Below are 14,982 nucleotides of genomic sequence, written 5' to 3'. Positions count from 1 at the left end.
TTTTGTTTGTTTGTTTGTTTCTATTTCATTGATTTCTGCTCTGATCTTTATGATTTCTCTTTTCCTGCTGGGTTTAGGCTTTCTTTGTTGTTCTTTCACCAGCTCCTTTAGGTGTAGGGTTAGGTTGTGTACTTGAGACCTTTCTTGGTTTTTTTTTTTTGTTTTTTTTTTTTTTTAAAGATTTTATTTATTTATTTGACAGAGAGAGATCACAAGTAGGCAGAGAGGCAGGCAGAGAGAGAGGAGGAAGCAGGCTCCCTGCTGAGCAGAGAGCCCGATGCAGGGCTCGATCCCAGGACCCTGAGATCATGACCTGAGCCGAAGGCAGCGGCTTAACCACTGAGCCACCCAGGCGCCCCCCTTTCTTGTTTTTTTGGGAAAGGCTTGTATCGCTGTATATTTTCCTCTCAGGACTGTCTTTGCTGTGTCCCACAGATTTTTAACCGTTGTGTTTTTATTATTATTTGTTTACATGAATTTTTTCAATTCTTCTTTAATTTCCTGGTTGACCCATTCATTCTTTAGAAGGATGCTGTTTAGTCTCCATGTATTTGGGTTCTTTCCAAATTTCCTCTTGTGATTGAGTTCTAGCTTCAGAGCATTGTGGTCTGAAAATATGCAGGGAATGATCCCAGTCTTTTGGTACTGGTTAAGACCTGATTTGTGACCAAGGATGTGATCTATTCTGGAGAACGTTCCATGTGCGCTAGAGAAGAATGTGTATTCTCTTGCTTTGGGATGGAATATTCTGAATATATCTGTGATGTCCATCTGGTTTAGTGTGTCATTTAAGGCCTTTATTTCTTTATTGATCTTTTGCTTGGATGATCTGTCCATTTCAATGAGGGCAGTGTTGAAGTCCCCTGCTATTATTGTATTATTGTCGAAGTGTTTCTTTGATTTTGTTACTAATTGGTTTATATAGTTAGCTGATCCCATGTTAGGGGCATAGATATTTAAAATTGTTAGATTTTCTTGTTGGACAAACCCTTTCAGTATGATTTAGTGTCCTTCCTCATCTCTTAATATAGTCTTTGGCTTAAAATCTAACTGATCTGATATAAGGATTGCCACCCCAGCTTTCTTTTGATGTCCATTAGCATGGTAAATTGTTTTCCACCCCCTCACTTTAAATCTGGAGGTGTCTTTGCATCTAAAATGAGTTTCTTGTAGACAGAATATTAATAGGTTTTGTTTTTTTTAATCCATTCTGATACCCTGTGTCTTTTGATTGGGGCATTTAGCCCATTAACATTCAGGGTAACTATTGAGAGATATGAATTTAGTGCCACTGTATTGCCTGTAAAGTGACTATTGCTATATATTGTCTTTGTTCCTTTCTGGTCTACTATTTTTAGTCTCTCTCTTTGCTTAGAGGACCCCTTTCAATATTTCCTGTGGAGCTGGTTTGGTGTTTACAAATTCTTTTAGTTTTTGTTTGTCCTGGAAGCTTTTTATCTCTCCTTTTATTTTCAATGATAGCCTAGCTGGATATAGTATTCTTGGCTGCATGTTTCTCTCATTTAGTGCTCTGAATATATCATGCCAGTTCTTTCTGGCCTGCCAGGTCTCTGTGGGTAAGTCTGCTACCAATCTAATACTTTTACCATTGTATGTTACAGACTTATTGTCCTGGGCTGCTTTCAGGGTTTTCTCTTTGTCACTAAGATTTGTGAGTTTTACTATTAGATGACAGAGTGTTGACCTATTCTTATTGTTTTTGAGGGGGGTTCTCTGTGCCTCCTAGATTTCGATGCTTGTTCCCTTTGTGTATTAGGGAAATTCTCTACAATAATTTGCTCCAATATACCTTCTGCTCCCCTATCTCTTTCTTTTGCTTCTGGAATCCCAGTTATTCTAATGAAGTTTCATCTTATGGTATCACTTATCTCTCGAATTCTCCCCTTGTGGTCCAGTAGTTGTTTGTCTCTCTTTTGCTCAGCTTCTTTATTCTCCATCATTTGGTCTTCTGTATCACTAATTCTTTATTCTGCCTCATTTATCCTAGCAGTAAGAGCCTCCATTTTCAATTGCACCTCATTAATAGCTTTTTTGATTTCAGCTTGGTTAGATTTTAGTTCTTTTATTTCTCCAGACAGGGCTTCTCTATGCCTTTTTCCATGCCTTTTTCGAGCCCAGTTAGCACCATGAGAATTGTCATTCTGAACTCTAGATCTGACATTTTAGCAATGTCCATATTAATTGGGTCCCTAGCCTTCAGTAACTGCCTCTTATTCTTCTTTTTGTGGTGAGTTTTTCCGCCTTGTCATTTTATCCAGATAAGAACATATGAAGGAGAGAATAAAATACTTAAAGGGTGGCAAAGACCCCAGAAAAATGTCTGAAGACATTTGAGATTTGAGACAAATCTCAAATCTTCAAAAAAGATTTGAAGACAAATCAAAAAAGATTTGAAGACAAATCAGAAGAGACCCCAAATCTTGGGAGGAAGTAAGGGGATAAAAAGAAGTTCAAAAAATTTTTTAAAAAGAGAGAGAGAAAAGAAAATATAGATATTAGACTGGTGAATAGAACAGAGCCACCCCCTTAATTTTGAGAGTACTTTGGTCTCTTAGAAGAAACTACCTCCCAAAATTTTAAAGAAAGAGAAACGTATGTATATATATACAAAAATAAGGGTAAACACGATGAAGGGATGGAACGTGACTGTAAAGATGAAAATTTTTAAAAAATTCTAAGAAAGGAGTTTATAAGATAAGTTGGTTGAGAAAAGAAAGAAAAAGAAAGTAGAAAGAATTTGCTCAGGCTGGAGACTAGAACAAAACCCTGTGCTAGATTTAGGGTATATTTTGATCTATTATAAGAAGTTGTATCCCAAAATTTTTTAGAAGAAAAAACCCTGTGTGTATACAAAAAATAAAGTTAGATACAATGAAAGATAAAATATGACTATAATAATGAAGGTTCAAAAAGATTTTTTTAAATATTTTATTTATTTATTTGACAGACAGAGATCACAAGTAGGCAGAGAGGCAGGCAGAGAGAGAGAGGAGGAGGAAGGTGCCCTGCTGAGAAGAGAGCCCAACGTGGGGCTCGATCCCAGGACCCTGAGATCATGACCCGAGCTGAAGGCAGAGGCTTTAACCCACTGAGCCGCCCAGGCGCCCCCAAAAAGATTTTTTATATGAAAGGTATTGTTAAGATAAACTAGTTAAAAATGTTAAAAAAGAGTTAAGATTAAAAGTTAAAAAAATTAGAATAAGAAACAAAAATAAAATTTAAAACAATTAATTAAGTTTGTAAGACTAAAGAATCATGGGAAGAAAGCCATGAATTCCATGCTTTGCTTTCTCCTCCTCTGGAATTCCACTGTTCTCCTTGATAAGTGAGCCTGGTCTTGGCTGGATTTCTTACTTAACTTCTGGGGGAGGAGCCTGTTGTGTGATTCTCAAGTGTCTTTGCCCGAGGTGAATTGCACTGCCCTTGCCAGGGCCGGGCTAAGTAATCTGTTCCAGTTTTCTCTCTGGAGCTTTTGTTCCCTGATCACTTTCCATAGAGTTCTGGAGGATGGGAATGAAAATGGCAGTCTCCCAATCTCTGGCCTAGAGGAGTGGAGAGCTCAGTGTTCCACTCCTCAGTGCACCTTGGAGAAAAGCGCTCAATCACTCTCATCTCCCTGCTCACCGAGCTCACCTGGCCTGTGACCAAGTATCTCTGTCTCTGGCACACAGCCCTGCCTGGAGTCTCCAGACCCAGCAGATTACTGCTATTCTTCCACGGAGGTCTCCCCGGATCTGCCTCTTGTGGGGTCCTAGCTCAAAGAGCAGTGGTCTGACTGTGCCACAGATCACAGAGCTGAGAGCTCACTCCTCAGCTCCATCTCTGTAGCCAGCTTCCCTGCTCTAATATCTGCGAGCTCTGTGATACTCAGACACCCCGATCCTTCGGTGACCCTGCGGGACCTGAGACCATGCTGTCCCCGTGAGCGCTCCACCACTTAGCCTCTGGAGTGATGTCCCTTAGTGGAACAGACTTTTGAAAGTTCAGATTTTGTGCTCTGTTGCTCTGCTGCTTGCCAGGAGCTGGCCCCTCCACCCGCTGTCTGTCTACTTGTTGCTTTGGATTCACTTCTCCGCAGGTCCTACCTTTCAGAAAGTGGTCGATTTTCTCTTTCTAGAATTGCTCTTTTTCTCTTCGATCCCCTGTTGGATTTGTAGGTGTTTGGAATGGTTTGATAAACTATCTAGCTGATCTCTTGCTACCTGGCATCATCTCAGCCTGCTATTCCTCCACTATCTTGACTCCTCTTATTATCCCTATTTTATAGGTAGGGAAAGTGGGATACAAGGAAGTTACATAATACTAAAGAATAAAAGCCCATAAATTTCAGAGCCAGGGGGGTCTCCTTCCATAGTCTGTGCTTTTAACTAATTGCCTAAAAAATATCTGAAGTTTACTCAACATTTTCTTTTCTACTTAGCTGGTGTGAAAGCATTCCAAGGTAATCTTATCTAATTGTAGGGACCTGTGAAGTAAGACAGTGCCTTAACTGTTGGAGGTGAGGATTGCCCTCGGGCATTTCTGAAACAACTCATGGTTTGTCCTAGGTGCACACTGCCCGCAGACCTCAGTGTTACAGCAGCCATTTTCCTCTCTTCCCTCTAATGTTTCATGTTGTCTAAATATGAAAATCTTGTCTTTGTCAGTAGGATTATAACCTGCCACAGAGCCCACTATCTAGAAATTAATCAACCCAGCTTGTCACGGGGTAATGTCTCCTCCAGGCAGCGTTTTCTGCTGAGATATTTAAAACTGGGAAAAATAAAAGAGGTAAATGGGGTGTTTGGGTAATGCTGTGAATGCCTAGAATTAGCTAAAGTGGCCTTCATCTCAGGGTATATACTCTCACTATAGTGAAAGGAAAACCTTTCTAGCCATGTGTCAATGACTTTATCATCCCTACTTCATGGCAGATAGAATAAAAGAGCAAAGAAAGTTTACTCCCAGAGCAATTTATTAAACATGAAGTAAAAATAATCAAGAGTCTTGTTTCTTATCATATTTTCCCCTTTAAAATTGCCTTCTTATTTTTGACAAATATATTTATTTCCCTTTCATATTACAAATTTAAGCGTGTCTCTGAATAAGACCCAGTATCTAATTTTTTTAAGAGCTAATATATACTGGAACAAAGTTTAAAAATTCATCCTCCCCAAACAAAAATTCATTCCCTTGGCTCTTCCTTCTTTTTGCAATTTGGAGAGTATTAAAATTACATTTGGGTAAGGCCTTCACTAAGGAGATATGTTTGCTTGTTTATCCATTTTACATCAAGAAAAAAACCCAGATAAATATTCATATCACTTCTTGGCAAATAACTCAGTTGTCAAATTATTTTTGTATCCTGGGGTTGGTGCTAACTCAAACTTTTTGAAAAGGATATTGAGTTTAAAATGTGGATCTTTAATCAGATAGGTTACTTCAAATAGTTTCAAAGGCATGGATAGTTTTTGTTTTTATGTGAAGAATGAGGCATTAGAGTTATAAAATTGAGATTCTTGTTGAATAAGCAAGTTTGTTTAAGAATGGGGTAATGGAAATGCTTACTAATTTGCACCGAGAAGTTGGAGTTGTCAAAAGCTAACTCCTAGGCATCTAAGTCTCTTGAAACCATTTTACCTGGGCTGATCACCATATTTCCCAATCTCAGCCAAGGTGATCTTAATCCCAACTCCTCAATAAAAATATTCCCCTTAACCTTTGTTTTCTTTTTTCCTGATGAGATTATGATAGAGAAGTGTCATTCCTCATTCTACTTTGTGATTTAGACATTACTCTCATCTTTTTGCTAGAAGCAACCAGGCACTGCAAAATATTATCTTTGACACTGTAAGAACACCAGAGTTTGACTGCAGTGCCTTAAAATAGGTGATTTGAGAGGTGAGTGGTGGCAAAGGAACACAAAATCAGGGCTGTTTTGTCGAACTTTGTGGTTGTGTCTCAAGTTGTTTTTGACACAACATACATGGTAAAACCACCCATGCCTATCATCCTTCCCTTCTCTGTGGAAGCCAAGGTATATTAAAAACCAATATACAGGGTGGTTTTTAATATACCACCCACTAGATGTGTTAGAAATCACGTTGTAGGGGCGCCTGGGTGGCTCAGTGGGTTAAGCTGCTGCCTTCGGCTCAGGTCATGATCTCAGGGTCCTGGGATCGAGTCCCACATCGGGCTCTCTGCTCAGCAGGGAGCCTGCTTCCTCCTCTCTCTCTGCCTGCCTCTCTGCCTACTTGTGATCTGTCTCTGTCAAATCAATAAATAAAATCTTTAAAAAAAAAAAAACCAATATACATGAATCTCCCAAATTAAGTATTTTGCATTTATATAGAATTTTGTATTCTTTGTAAAATATATGTGGATATATATATATATAACATGTTACACATGTTAAATGTTATATATGTTATACATATATTATATATATGTATGTTGTATATATAATATATATATAGAGAGAGAAAGTATTTTAATGTGCAACTTTAAAGATCAAATATATCCCTGTGAATTACAGCCTCTAATTATATGCTATTTGAGCCATTATATTCATATAATGTTTTATTAAAAATGGTATAAATAGATTACAGGAGGACATAGTAATTTTTTATAAGCTCAGCCTTACGTAGTGTAAAGAGTTTCCTTTAATAAGACTATATTTTAAAAAAAATTATTTCCAGGTAAAAATGGTTTTAGTACATGTAATTTAAGATCTCATTAAATACCAAAAAGTTATTTAAGGAATAAAGAAGTTATTTAAGTAATAAAACATGGATTTTTATATTCCACGAGGGCTAACTGTGCTGTTGATGGGAAGTAATCAGTATACCCAAACTTACTTTTTTAAATTTAAATTTTGTTAGTTAACATACAGTGTAATATTGGTTTCTGGAGTAGTATTCAGGTCTACCGCCATATCACCCTGAATGCACCCAATCTCATCTGCTCTCAGAAGCTAAGTAGGGTTAGGCCTGGTTAGTACTTGGATGGAGTAGTATTCAGTGATTCATCACTTATATACAACCACCAATACTCATCAGCCTGTCCCCTATGTAGCCTCCTCCCCCACCCAAACTTATATTTTTATTATATAAAGCAACTTAACTATTTTGTTTACATATTGGTTGACACCACAGGGTAGTAGAAAATGTACATGCACAGGCTTTGATGCCATATAGACTGAAATTAAAATTCTAGTTTCTCTGCCAACTAATTGTGTGACCTTGACCCAAGTTTATTTTGTGACAAGCCTCTGTTTCTTCTTCTGTAAAATGCAAAAAATAATATTAGGCTTCAAAGTGGAAATTATAAGGAAGAAATTAAGAAAAGCTCCTAGTACCATGCCTTAAACCCTGTATCTCTTTGATCCCAAAGTTTGGCCTATTCCACTTTAAAAACCTCTCTCTGGATTATTGTGGTAGTCTGGTATTCCAATCTTTCTTTCAGTTCACCCTCAAAGTGGTCACCAAAGTGTTTCTTTTAAAACATGTCTTTGAACCTGTTAGTGTCCTGCTTTATGAAACTTGCCAGTGACTCCCTGTTGTGCCAAGGAGAAAGTCGAAATACCTTGTCTTCGCATTCTTGGGCTTTCCAAGGTCTGATTCTACTATCTCTTTGATCTTGCAGCCCTGGTAAGTGAATTGTTTGCCAGGTGAAAGGAGCCCTGAATCACAGGCTTGTTGCCTTTTATATACCAATTTAGTCTATGGTGCTGGTGGTGGTAAAGTATATCCATTCACATTCTCCTGTCTTACTGTTACCATAAACTACTTTTGTTGCAGCACCACATTTAAGGAATTACTGCAGTATTTTATTTCTTCTTTTTTTATTTTTAAAGATTTTATTCATTTATTTGACAGAGAGATGGAGAGCACAAGTAGGCAGAGCAGCAGGCAGAGGGAGAGGGAGAAGCAGGCTCTCTGCTGAGCAGGGAGCCCGATGTGGAGCTCAATCCCAGGACCCTGGGATCATGACCTGAGCCAAAGGCAGCCACTGAACTAACTGAGCCACCCAGGTGCCCCTATTTTATTCCTTCTTATGTTGTCAGACTTGTGTGAGGTTTTAATGCAGTCAGTGGCTGAGACTAGCCACAGCTCTTCATCCTGTAGCCCTTGGCCTTGGGAATCTTTAAATGCCAAATATATATGAGGATTTTTGTTGTTGTTGTTGTTAACTGAGGTAAGAATCACATAACAAAATTAACCAATTTAAAATATACAGTATGGTGGCATTCAGTACATTCACGTTTTTGTGCAGTCCTCACCCTTGTCTTTATGAGGACATTTTTTAACCTAATGCATAGTGTCTTTGAATGAGCGTTGAAAGAATAATTTTAAGAGTGTTAAGGAAAAGGCAGTTGGGTGGCTCAGTTGCTTAAGTGTCAGACTCTTGATCTCGGCTCAGGTCACAATCTCAGGGTCATGAGATGGAGCCCTGTGTCAGTTTCCATGCTTAGCATGCAGTCTGCTTGTCCCTCTCCCTCCATCTCTGCTCTCGCCCCCTCTGCTCCTCCTTCTGTACAGCACTCTCTCTCTCTCTCCCTCTGTAAAATACATAAATAAATAACATCTTAAAATAATTTATGGTGGGGTCTCCCAAGTGTTCAAAATCTATAAATTCTCTATATATGGAAAGATACAGTAAATGACACATAACATAAATTTACCATCTTAACCATTTTAAATGCACATTTCAGTAGAATTAAGTACATTCCCTTTACTGTGCATCTCAATTCCCAGAACTCTTTTCATCTTGGAAAACTGAAACTCAGGAACTTTCAGTTCCCCACTCTTCCCTTAGCCCCTGGCAACCACCATTTTATTTCCTGATTCTGTGGTTTTTCTTCCTGTTTAAGTCTAAATAGTATTCCGTTGTATCTATATGCCACATTTTGTTTATCCATTTATCTGTCAGTGGACATTTGGGTCATTTATACCTTTTGGATGTTGTGAGTAATGCTGCTGTGAATTTGAGTGTACTTCTGTCTCTTTGAGACCCTTCTTTCAGTTCTTCTGCTTTTATGCCCAGAAGTGGAATTGCTTGATCATATAATAATGCTATTTTTAATTATTTTGAAGACCACTGTATTGTTTTCCATAGCAGCTGCACCATTTTGCATTCCTGCTAACAGTGCTACAAGGGTTCTAATGTGTCCACATCTTGCCAATACTTGTCTGATTTGGGTTTTGGGTTTTGTTTTGTTTTGTTTGTTTTTAACAGGAGCTATCCTAATGGGTGTGAGGTAGAGTAGTACATTTTAAGTTAAAGTTTGATGAAGAAGGAATTATGATTAAATGTCTAGTATCACTCAGAGATTATAGCAAAAGTCTAAACTTGAAACTTGTGCACCTTAACCCTTTTCTACTTCACTGTGTGCCAAACGATAGACCTTGCATAAGGCTTATGACAGCTTAAGAATTCAGGAAAATTTGCCTGGGAATTAACTACAACAAAACCCAACAAAATCTCAAGGTAGTGTGAAAAAAATAAATCACAAAATTTTTGTACTTTGAATGTTGTACAGGCTACAGCTATCCTCACACCATAGCTACTGACTTGGTATAGTGTGCAAAAATAGGTTAGGGATGTAGCAAGCTCAATAATATTTCTTCCTCTACCAATTTCCCTTCTTATTTTCTACATAAAACGTTCGAAAAAAGCTAATTGACAGTAGTTAGAAGCAGTAACACTGACTGGCAATAAGAGATAACTGAGTTATTGTGCTGTGGTGGGATCATTTAAAAGTCAAAAAGCTAATGCCAGTAGGACCTATTTATGGTAAAGTACAGTATGCTATGTTACTTACTTGTAATTAGCATGAGATCCAAAGATAAAGTGTGTGCACAAAGGGTGTTTAATTTACTAAGGCAGAATAAAAACTGTAAATTATTTTAAAATCATTTTTATTAAAATAGACTGGAAGTATTTTGCTTTTCAGAGCAGTCAGCATCATATATCTAAAAATGCTGTCCTATGGATTAGTTGGCTTTTCATTGGTGCCAAAAAGATGACATCCTGTTTAAAGTAGCATCTATTCAAGTACCCAGAAATATTTTCACCATCTTCCTTGTATAAAATCCAATTGTCTTTATAATTTTCCATTTTCTGGAATGGTCCTTGAAATCTGTTTTCGTCCTCCTTTGTCTGCCTAACTCCTATTTGATGAATATTTCTTACAGAAACTTTCTCATTTCTTTATACTCCACAATTCTAGGTTCCTTATTTTTTCCTATGTGGTATCATAGCAGATAGCATTTTCTCTCTTATACTTCTCTCTTATACTTATGTCTGTATTATAGTGAATCTGTATTCATAACCATCTGATCCCTGAGAGCGCCATTATGGCTCAGATCAGAGACAAAGTTGTTGCTATCATGCTGCAAATTGTACATACATCTTGGTACACCTCTGGGAATGTGAGGCCATTAGGTTTTCTGATGTGAGTCATCCTGAAAAAAAAATTGCTAAGACCATTGAACCAGACTGTGAGTAACTTGAGCCTTCTTTCTCTTTCTCCCATATACAGAACAGTGTTAGACCTAGGACCTCAGTGTATGTGTGTATATTTGTGTTTATATAAATAAATATTTATTGTATTTTAAAATTTTGTGGTTTTTTAGAATGAGTAAACACTAAGTGAAGAATTTGGATTTTCTTTTTAAGAAATGTATAGGCATTGTGGAATTTTAAGTTTTGTGTAGGAAGAGTGATAGAGCTGTGATACAATAAAATTGTGTCATAAAATCTTTCTCCTCCTTCTTCCAGAAAAGAATTTGAGATTGAAGACTGGAAGAAAGAGGTATAAGATTGTACTGAAGGGAGAAAGTAAATCGAGGTGAGGGAAAAGTGGGGCCAGATATGAGGCTGTAATATAAACTCCAGTTACCTGCACATTCACTCCAAGTGACCTGCAAATGCATCTCTGAGCTTTGTAGCAACCAACTCAGAAAGGGACAGCCTTCTGGTCAGAACTTCACCATAGCTATGAGATCAGTCATCTAAATAACTATTTTGAAGGAATATGACCATTTTTTTGTCTTCCAAAAATAACTATAAACTCATTTTACTTTTATTCTGAAAAAAATATCATGTTTCTTATTAAAAAATAATCAACCAATAAAGAAAGTACAAAATCTCATGTAAATACGCCATTAGAGATCATTTTTGGCCACACACAAATGGTAACTTGGTAACACAGTTCATTCTGGCTAATTTACATTCCTAACAATATAAGAACTTGGTAATTTTCTTGCACCCTTAGTGTTGTAGTATTGCGAATCTTTCTTAGTCCTATAAGAGAAAAATGATATTTGTTATTTTTCTATTATTCTTAGTACTGATATTTGATGTGACTTTTTCCATGGTTTTTATGATTAGACTTTCCATGGTTTTTTATGCAATGTAATGAATAAGTATCCTTGACAACATCTTTTGATAGATTTGTTATGTTTCCTTCTGGAGTATTTTTTATGATAACTCTAAAATATGGGTAATAATATTTTACCAAATATTTAACTTTAGTAACAGCCTTCCTGGGGTCAATATGATATGGCCTGGTATTCAGGGTTCTTATTGATTTAGATTTATCCAGGAGTGTATTTGTAAAGACCACTACCTTTCCATCAAAATCCACTATCTCTTTCTTACTGAACACACAGGTAGACTACATTTACCAGTTTCCTTAAAATTAAGTGTGGCTATATGATCACATTTTCTGTAGTGGATTGTCACTGGAAGTGAAGTCAGTCACTTCCTGGCCCCACCAGTACAATCTCCTTTTGTTTTCTCAGTGTCCTTTCTTCTTTCTGGCTGAATGAAATGGCAGTGCTTAGGGAAATCTTGGAAATCAAATGTTGAAGATGGCTAGAGAACCCTCAGTCTGGATCCTTAAATGACTGTATGGGAAATGCTGGCTTACCTGAACATCCACCCAGGACAGTCACATAAGAAAGAGATATAGTTATTTAAGCTACTTTATTTTTAGAGTCCATTTCTACTACAGCTTAGCCTACCCTAACTAATAGAAAATATAATTGAACTGAAATTGAACTAGATTCAAGTGCTCAATAGCATGAGACTGTGTTTTCTGTATCACATGATCCTTTTTTCTTCCAAATTAGCTTCATTCATAGATAGGTTTTCTCCACAATGTAAGATAAATGGCCCCAGCAGTTTCAGGTCTATGTGGTCTATGTTAGTTATGATCATAGAGGTTAAGGGTCTTCCTGGGCCTCCAGCACAGTATCTCAGGAAGTGCTGATTGGCTTAGCTGGTGTTACGTGCCCATCCCTGAAATAATTTTTGTAACTAAAGATTTGTAATACTATGGCCAAATTTAGTTCACAATCGTACCTGTGGATAGAGGGATAATAACCTCCCTCCCCCAACCTCAACGGACAGAGCATGATCAAAAGGAATGAAATAGTAAATGGTTCCCTAAAGGAAGGACTTCTGAACAATAAAGAATAAACACCAGAATACAGTATGGTTAGAAAGGATTTTCAGTTAATATAAGCATGAAATAAGAGGAGCCTGGATGAGAGTGGTGGTGTAAACATTAAAGTAAAAAGAACAAATCAGAGGAATATTAGTATATTTTTGTTAAAAGGTTGGCATTGTTGGGGAGGGAGTTAGTAGTAAAATAAATTGATGTTTGTAAAAAATAGTTGTAAAATCTTTCAGTTGTGGCAGACAGTGCCTCAGGCTGGAGGCAGCTGCATGGGTACGGCACTGAGGGGAATAAGCTGCGGGCCTGGTGGGCTTGCCCTGAGTCCCTACCTGGCCTTCGTACCCCACATGGTGTTGCACGGATGCTGAGCTGCCCTGCTGGTGGTGAAGTATTTCCTGTGCCAAAGCATGCTGTGTAGTTCCTGGGACCAAGTGTTTGCTGCTTTCTGGCAGCAGTGCCCAAATCCCTACAGTAGACATGTCTTGAGGGAAGACACAGTGCAAAGGGAGGTGACCCCTGACCAGGAGCTCCAGTACCAGGGTCTCCTGACCCGGACCAGCAGGGTGTCCCGCGAGAGCCCAATGACTGTTTGGAAAGACAACAACGTTGTCTTTACACTTTACAATGCTGCCAACATTGCTCAATCAGTGTAGTTTACATCCTAGAGGATTCTGTTGTGGATCTGCAGAACCAGACCATAACCACCTTCATGTGGAACATTAACCACACACAGATAATGGTAGTAGAGGAATGGTGTGTTTACTGTATGAGCTCTGAGAATAGGGGCTGGACCGAAACCCACCAGGAAGCCTGGGTCTCCTCTAGGGTGCCTCCAGAGCTGTCCAGGAATTTGGCCTCACTCTATTACAAAGTACTTTGACCAAGACTGTGAAGGGCTTTGAATACATCTTGACCAAGCTGCAGGGGGAGGCCCCTTCCAAAACCCTTTTGAGACAGCCAAAGAAGCCAAGGAGATGGCAAAGGAGAAGGCACTAGCAGCTACAGAGAAGGCCAAGAACCTTGCCACCAAGAGCAGCAACAGCAGCAGTTTGTGTAGCTAGCCCAGGCCCTGATGTGGTAGGATGCCTGTCCACCTAGCTCAAATCCCTCTGCCCTTTATAGCTTGTACTTTATTAGTAGAAGTCAACTTCCAAACAAAATTTCTGTTGTGGTAAAAAACACAACAATATTTGTCAACCTAACCAGAAAGATATAGTGTTAAGTATATTCATACTGTAAAAACAATGGAAGTTTTTGAATTAGGAAATGAGTAAAATAATAGTACTATCAAAGGATTTGAGAGATTTGAAAGGAAAAGCAGTGGGGAATAGGGAGAGATGGATGTCATAATTATTGATGAAACAGCCAACACCATAGGTTTCCAAAGTCTTGGGGAGCCAATAAAGTACTGCTGGGCAGATGATTTGCAAGGCTGGAATATAGCTAACAGTGAGGAGAAAGTCATACACCTGGGCATTGGACATCAGGATTAGGCCACAGATCTCAATGTAAGAAAACAGGATCTCTCTTTCTAATCAAGAATAGTCTCTGTCGAAGCTGGTGAGAACACTTTTGGTTACAGTATTTACGGGCAGTGGTGGTCTTTTCCTGCATAAAAAAATTGGACTCAAAATAGAATTTCAGGAGCAGTTTCTAGAACTGAGATGCTGGGCACACACCAAGGGACAAAAACATGTTGCTACTTGATTGGTACCAGCAACAAAAGTGACTTCATAATGATCAATTTACTTGAGCAACCTTACATGTTTCTCCTGTTTCAAAACAAAATTTCCTTGATGGGAATTTGCAGGACTTACCATAAAGATAGGACTTCAAGGATTAGATACTTAGGACATATTACAGGAAGATATAGAACTCTCTGTCACAGAAATATAAGGACATCCAAGTAGAGCATTGCTTTAAACAGAAGTTCATGATTAGAGCTCCTTAAGTGATTAGAGTTATAAATGTTATCCTGGTAGTTTTCATCATAGAGATAAAAAGACAAAATAATGGAAGCTGTTCCTTCCTGTATCACTGGTGTGACTTTAATGAACCACTGCAAAATAGCAAGGACCTCATTATTGTCAACAAATATTTGAGTGTTCTACTCTGTGTAGTACAAGATTCAAATTCTGCAGGACAAAATGTTTATCAGCTCTGAGCGGGGGTGGAATATATGCTGTATTGCTTTTGTGTTACAATTCTGTTCCTTTATTTGCCTTGGAAAGTACAGTGAAAGACTCAATACTTTCACATGTTTTAGAATTATAACAAGTTTCCAACCTATAAATTACTTGAATTCCAAAAGTTCCATGTAAGCAGCTTGTTCAAATTCAACACATATCTATTGAAATTGTGTTCTGAATGGTAGTTCAAGTTCCAGAATAATTCACATTCCTTTTAATCAACAGTTCATTTGAAATGCTGCACATCAGCAAAAGCACATACATTTTAGCAATGGAATCAAGAGAGATGCAAGAACTCTGCAGGTTTTTAAAAGGAGAGATGGAGAA

General features: G+C 38.0%; 1 protein-coding gene and 1 pseudogene across 1 annotated transcript in view; both read left to right on the top strand.

The window, feature by feature from the left end:
* NDUFAF2 (NADH:ubiquinone oxidoreductase complex assembly factor 2) overlaps positions 1-14,982 on the top strand; it is a 168,265-nt gene that overhangs the window by 85,997 nt on the left and 67,286 nt on the right. The window lies entirely within an intron of this gene.
* On the top strand, positions 10,359-13,527 carry LOC122896482 (annotated as a pseudogene).

Source organism: Neovison vison, chromosome 1, assembly GCF_020171115.1.
Source record: "Neovison vison isolate M4711 chromosome 1, ASM_NN_V1, whole genome shotgun sequence".
Lineage (NCBI taxonomy): Eukaryota > Metazoa > Chordata > Mammalia > Carnivora > Mustelidae > Neogale > Neogale vison.
Note: the sequence above shows the minus strand (reverse complement) of the source record. Positions and strands in the feature narration are given on the sequence as shown.